Below are 6798 nucleotides of genomic sequence, written 5' to 3'. Positions count from 1 at the left end.
TGGTAATCGTCAAACATGTGAAATTACGGCAAACAATGCGGCTGGGTACAGTCGGATCAACGCTTTGTCGCCGGGATTTGTTCATTATTATTTTTTAATCTAAAACAAAGCATGTCAACTATTGAATTTAATTAGGCCTACAGTAAGTCTCAACTTCATCTGTTTTGTTGCATTCCTCAAATTCTGGCCTGGGCCTGGCCTACCTTGGCCTGCCCTAGGCCTACCTGGGCCTAGCCACAAAAAAATCGCGTCAGCTAGCCTTGGGCCTAAGCCTGCTCGACTTACTTAGGCCTTTTGGTTTTTAAGAGCTTTCACGAATACGGCGACCCCCCCCCCACCCCCAGAAAAACGGGGGGGGGGGTGTGTACCCCACCCCCGGGAAAACGCGGAATGATCGCCGACCGGCACTTCAAAAAGCTGGTGACATCACTGCACGGGTATATTAATCGCAAAATATCATTATAATAAATCGAAATCTTTAAAAATATTCTATTATATAATACTAAGCAATGATTATATTGGACATATTCATCAGTAATACAGACTTTATGTGTAAATTTAATAACAAATATGCCGTTTGAATCATCCTCCAATGTACACATCTTTCGATCAGCGGACATTTTTATGCATCGGACGAGAGAGTCGTAAGATTTGAGAAAATCAAAAAAATTGTTGAGAAGCATCAGATCTAATTCATACTTGGCATAGATATTAAATATATAATTCTTAAAATTACAGGATGGTTTTTAAAATTTACAGAGCTTAAAAAATATGTGTAAATGATGCTTTATTTCAAAGAAAAATTTCCGTACACTGTAACTCCATGACCGATCAATGAAAAAAATATTTTTAAAAAGCGCAAGTAAACTTTGACCTGTTTACTTTGTAAATAAGTTCAAAGGTTAGCGATTGCAACCAATAAACGATTTAATACGATTTTTTCTAATATGGATGCAAGATGCAGAACCAAAACAATCAGCATCGGCATCGCGACAACGATAACAGTGCGTGACTTCACTCTTCTAACATACCTATTAGCTAGGACTCGGAATAGACGCTAGCCAAGCAAGCCTACAGCAGAGGGCTTACGCTCGTCGTTTAAAACGCAACTGCTGTAAATCACCCTGGTACAGTGGGGGTTCCTGAGTTGGCGTAATGCGTAATTTGGCCATGTAAAGGAGCAATAGCCTACTATACAATTTTATTGTTTGTAAACACATAGGCTTAATATAATTTAATCTTGAGAATGAAATGCAAAAAAACATTTCCGATTGTTACTGTATGTCTGCCTGTTTCCCTAGTTTAATCAAAGATACTAGAAATACAAGATAGAGTTCTCCACACAAAAAAAGTGTTCCACCGAAATGCATGGTGGGAATACAAACAATGGCACGCCCCCTACAGCTGGATCTAAAAAAACGTATGCCAAACTTTCGTTACCAAGTCGTCGCGTATTTTATTATCAATTCTCAATTATTATTTACTAGATATAAAAACAAACTAGAATAGACACCCAGACAGTGACATCGGTGAATACATAACCTCCTTGGTGGCGGTAGAAATCGTTGCTATTATCCAAATAAAACACAAAACAATTAAAACATAATCATGAATCAGTAAAGAATAAAACAACAATACAGCGCAGAATCATATGGCCGGACGCACTCTTAGTGAAAAAGTTTTCCTCCATTAGTGGAAAAGGAAGGGCGCCTTTTGCGTCTGGATATACTTAGCAACAGAAGGGTGCCCTGTACGTTGGGGTCCTACTAAATACCACACGGGACCACTCGGGAACACACGGGTGCAAAAATGATAAAAATATTACCACACGAGAGTAGAAAAGTACTTAATAATCAATAGAAACCAACTTTTAGAACGGTAATTATCCAAATTGCGTTAAAAATCGATGTATCTTGATTTTGTTTTGTTGGTTTTTCCCGTCGTGTCTCGGTATGTAAAATGCATTGACATTGTGGATCAGTAACGCATTGACGTGTCAGCCGAAACGCATTCAACCATGACCTTCATGTCTGTGTTTCATAGCATCAATCTAGATAGGCCGTTATATACTGCCGCCTGAACGGTAATACACCTATTCTGCATAAAACGAAAATGAGAATTTGTAATATTTCATTAGATATTTACTCACAACTTTATTATTATTATTATTATCATTATCATTATTATTATTATTGTGCGAATATACTCATTTGAGGTTTATGTACATTATAGGACGATTATTATTATTATTATTATTATTATTTTGTCTGGAACTGTTGTCCTAAATTCAGAATTCCTAAATTCATGTACAGTATATTGTATAAGTAACCTCTGCTAATTTAGCATGTATCAGCTCTGTTCAGCTATATAAACCATTTGTTATTTTATAAAGTATAGGCCTACGCCCTTATTGTTTATGCTAATAAAGTGTTTAAAGAAGGTTTATTGCAGGAACGGCCAAAATATTTGTTTAGTAATAAACGTATTTATGTCACTAATTTTAACCTTTGTTATTTTTTCTAAAATAATGTGTTGTGCTCTTTATTTATCTACCATTTATATCCATTACACATCTTTCAATTAATTGTTATCGTGCTCTGTGAGGATGAATTCAGAAGGTTCTCATTAAATGGAATAAAACCCACAGAGGCCTAGAATGGCAATTTTTTGGCCACTATTTCTTTCAGTAAGTTAATTAGACTTCACGTAGAGTGCCTTGAATACTTTAGAATAAGCCTCTCGATTATAATAATAAATTATTGAGTTTAAAACATATTTACATTAAAAAGCACAAACACAATATTAGAAAGAACCTTCCTTTCATTTGTTTCTATTTATTTACCTTATTGTTTATGCTGGGGAACTGCTCAAAATCCCTGGTTGTTCGCAGATCCGGCCCAGCAAAGAAGATAACAAACAGTGAAACAAAAAAACACACACACATTGAAAACATACATTTAAAAAAAAAAAAAAAAAAAAAAAAAAAAAAAAAAAAAAAAAAAAAACACATTGGGAAAACATACATTGAAACACAAATACAGTTATTGTATAATACTTAGGCCATACAATAGGCATACACGCAGGATGAAATATAATGTACGTAGTGAATGTGGTAGAGGTCAAGGTTGAACGCGTTTCTGGAGACGTGAATGCGTTACAGAACCTCAATGTCAACGCATTACCTTCCGAAGCACGGCGGAAAAGCCTGTAAAAAAACATTTTTACCATATTTTGGACAATTACCATTATAAAAGTTGGTTTCCATTGATTATATAGCAGTTCTATACTCTCGTGTGATAATATTTTTATCATTTTTGCACCCGTGTGTTCCCGAGTGGTTGCGAGTGGTCCCGTGTGTTCCGTGTGGTATTTAGTAGGACCGGTACGTTGGGCACGAAGTATAGAAAACTTGCATGGTTAAAAAGAAGGGCGCCGCCTACGCTGGGCACGACTTCCGCCTCATTTTTACAATGCGAGAGTTCTATCTTATTTCTAGTATCTTTGGTTTAATGGCGTGCCAACGCTGTCGCTGACTGCCACACCCACACAGTGTGACCAGCGATGCGAATCAAATTATTATGCTGGGACTGATGGGAAATTTAATGTTAAATTTTAAATTTCAGTACTTTCCCCTTCCCACAATAAAAGCAAATCATGGTCACATAGAGACAACTATACTGTAGCAAGAGTTTGGAAACGACCGAGATTTCCTTTGTTCTTCCATCCTGCCGAATTGTTGCGTGCTTTTGTTATGCAAGTACAGCAACCGAACCCTCTGTTGTTGCAGGCTACTGCAAATGCTACTGTTGCTCATGCTCAATCAAAGAGTATATACTCTTTGGCTCAATTCGAACTATGGAACACCGGGAGTGCCTTCACTGTCAGTGTGCATCAAAGATACTAGAAATACAAGATAGAGTTCTCGCATTGTAAAAATGAGGCGGAAGTTTTTTAATTGAGAATTGATAATAAGATACGTGGCGACGAAAGTTTGGCACAAGTTTTTTTGGATCCAGCTGTAGGGGGTGTCCCATTGTTCGTATTCCCACCATGCATTTCGGTGGAACACTTTTTTTGTGTGGAGAATTCTATCTTGTATTTCTAGTATCATCAAAGAGTATAAATAGAACAAGGTAATTCAACAAAAGGACGCACATCTCGGGACATCAAAGGTTATAACTCTGGCATCGACATTCTAGGCGCACGTGCGTCCTTACACGCTGAACGCCGCAAAAACCATAGCAACCAGACCATAAACCGTCAGCATACGTGACGATTTACCCACGCGCTTGTTAGTTGCCATGTTAGTCGCGCGTCGTGCGGTGATTACAAAGGCCTCATGATATTTTGCACTAACATTAGACTGAAATATATTCTTCATTTCAACATTAATTTTACCAAAATTGTGGTGAATTGTCGTTCATGAGACTCACTTCGCAGATAAAATTAATAAATGTTCCGTATATACTCAAATGTTCGTCCTCTGTCAAAATGACAGATTAATGTTACATAAGAACATGAAATTTTATAAAATTCGTAAATTTTGAATTGCTATAACTTTTCATTTTCTTGGTCAATTTTCACAAATCAAATTGCAGTTTATAGAAGCATTTAACAAGCTCGCGGTAAAAAAAAATCAAATGTAACAGACTTTGCGAAGTACCCAAAATTAATAAAATAAAAACTAACACCATAAAACGAATGGCACGCATAGACTAATAATTGACGGCTGTACTCGCAACTAGTATCGGATTGTTGATGCCACAGTAAAGATCAAAGGATTGTACGCACGCGCTATGTTCGAGAGCGGAGATGTGCGTCCTTTTGTTGAATTACCTTGAATAGAACAAGAGAGCCAACAACGCTCATTGAGAGCGTAAAAAAACGATACGCCCATACGCAGCTAGTGTAGGACGCCAACTAACGCTTGTATGTGTTTTATTACCATAGAGATATAAGAATACTAGAGCGCTAACAGCAATGTATTCGATGTTCGAAATACGCAGAGCTGTGTGTGTGTACCATCCAAGATGGCTGCCATAGATTCAGCCAATCAAATTTCCCCTGAGCGCTATCATTTTNNNTCAATTGCGCCCTCAATTTACACAGAAAGTTCAGTACAGCTAGTTACCCGTATTTTGAAACTCGAGCGTTGCGGTGTATTGGTGTAATGTACACGATTTTAATTCTTTTTAATATTTGAATAAGATGTTCTACTTGACCTCTTTTTGGCTACGACAGTTTAATAATTTGCCATTATCAATACTAATTATCATTAATGAAATAATATTCAGTCAGAGGGCTTATTTATGGTAATAATATGTATACTAAGCCTGAAGCTGGCGCTTTCCTACGGCAGCCATCTTGGATGGTACACGTACACAACTCTGCATTGCTCCGCCATCTTGTCAGCACTCTAGTTGTTTAATAGCTCTATGTTTATTACCCAGTACTCCACCGCGCACGGTCGGTTTATCTGTTTATCTGTTCTCCACAAGATACTGTATTTTTGTTTTCTGCTTACTGAGTTTATAGCGGGCGTACTTCTACCGCGCTGCGCAGCGCTGCACTGGGTAATAAAAAGAACATACAACCGTTAGTGGGCGTCCTACACAGGCGCGACGTTTTTACGACCGGGACTTTGCTCTCTTGTTCTATTTATACTCTTCAGGCCCGTAGCCAGGTCATTTCAAGGGGGGGTTCTCTGGGCGTGGGGTCCAGAGGTGGCACCAGGATTTGCCCGTTGGGGGGGGGCTGTCTCTTATACACATCTAGATGTGGATAAGAGACAGGATTCAGATTCATTTTCAGATTTCCCCCACGAAAGCAAAGGGGCGTGGTCGAGCTTCAATTAATAGGTTCCAAAAGTGGTCCTGGGGGTGAAGCCCCCGAAAATTTTGACAATTCAGGGGTTTCAAAGGCTTATTAAATCGATATTTAATAGCCGCCGCTACTGTATAGTAGCCGCCGCTACTGTCGCCACCCCTGTTGGGGTTCAGGTGCCTGGGGCCACGGTGGGGTCGGGGGCGAAGCCCCCGAAGCCAGAGCAGTTTTTGTGTTTAATGGGTCTATAATAATGTTATAAAAGCATTGGCCTATGTTTTGAAAAAGATCTATGTAATGAAAAGGTGGTAATATAATAAAATTAGAAATTATTTTCTGAGAATTGGCATGTTTAAATCACACCGAAAGATATAAAAAAAAAAGCTCATCGCATAATCAATATCAATATACTCAACACGTTTATTATTATAAAACAAAAAAAAAGCTATTCTTTTTCCTCCTCCTCTTCATCTACTACTTCTTCTTGACTCTCATAATAATAGTACTATTTTACTACATGGCTAAAAAAAAAGCACAAATACTGCCATTACTACTGATAGGGCCATCGTTAAATTAAGTCAGAGCCCAAAATATAGCATAATTCGAAATTATTATTTAAGACTTTATAACATAATACATAGCCTACTGATTAATAATAGCTGAGATGCACATATCAGAATTAATAATCGTTTTTAGTATATCTTACTGAATATTTATTGTCTACAAAATAAAATATGAATTACATGCATCTTTAGAAATACAATTTCTACAATATTATTCTTGTTTTTATGTAGATAAATGTTCGATAAATTCTTTCTTTCATAAAAAAAAAAAAAACAAAAACAAAAAACGAAATTTAGCGCGTCTATTTTCATTCTAATCAATGGCGTTTGTAAACGTGCACGGACGTCATCTTCGAATCCCAGGACTTCCGACGGTAAAGCTGGCCTGCCTGCCTAGGTCCGTCCCAGGCCA

General features: G+C 37.6%; 1 protein-coding gene across 2 annotated transcripts in view; it reads left to right on the top strand.

The window, feature by feature from the left end:
• LOC117102330 overlaps window positions 1-6798 on the top strand; it is a 67634-nt gene that overhangs the window by 5919 nt on the left and 54917 nt on the right. The gene's annotated exons all lie outside the window — the stretch shown is intronic.

The sequence above is a fragment of the Anneissia japonica genome, unplaced genomic scaffold, assembly GCF_011630105.1.
Source record: "Anneissia japonica isolate Jap-2015-1 unplaced genomic scaffold, ASM1163010v1 scaffold1937_len94397_cov108, whole genome shotgun sequence".
Classification (NCBI taxonomy): domain Eukaryota; kingdom Metazoa; phylum Echinodermata; class Crinoidea; order Comatulida; family Comatulidae; genus Anneissia; species Anneissia japonica.
Note: the sequence above shows the minus strand (reverse complement) of the source record. Positions and strands in the feature narration are given on the sequence as shown.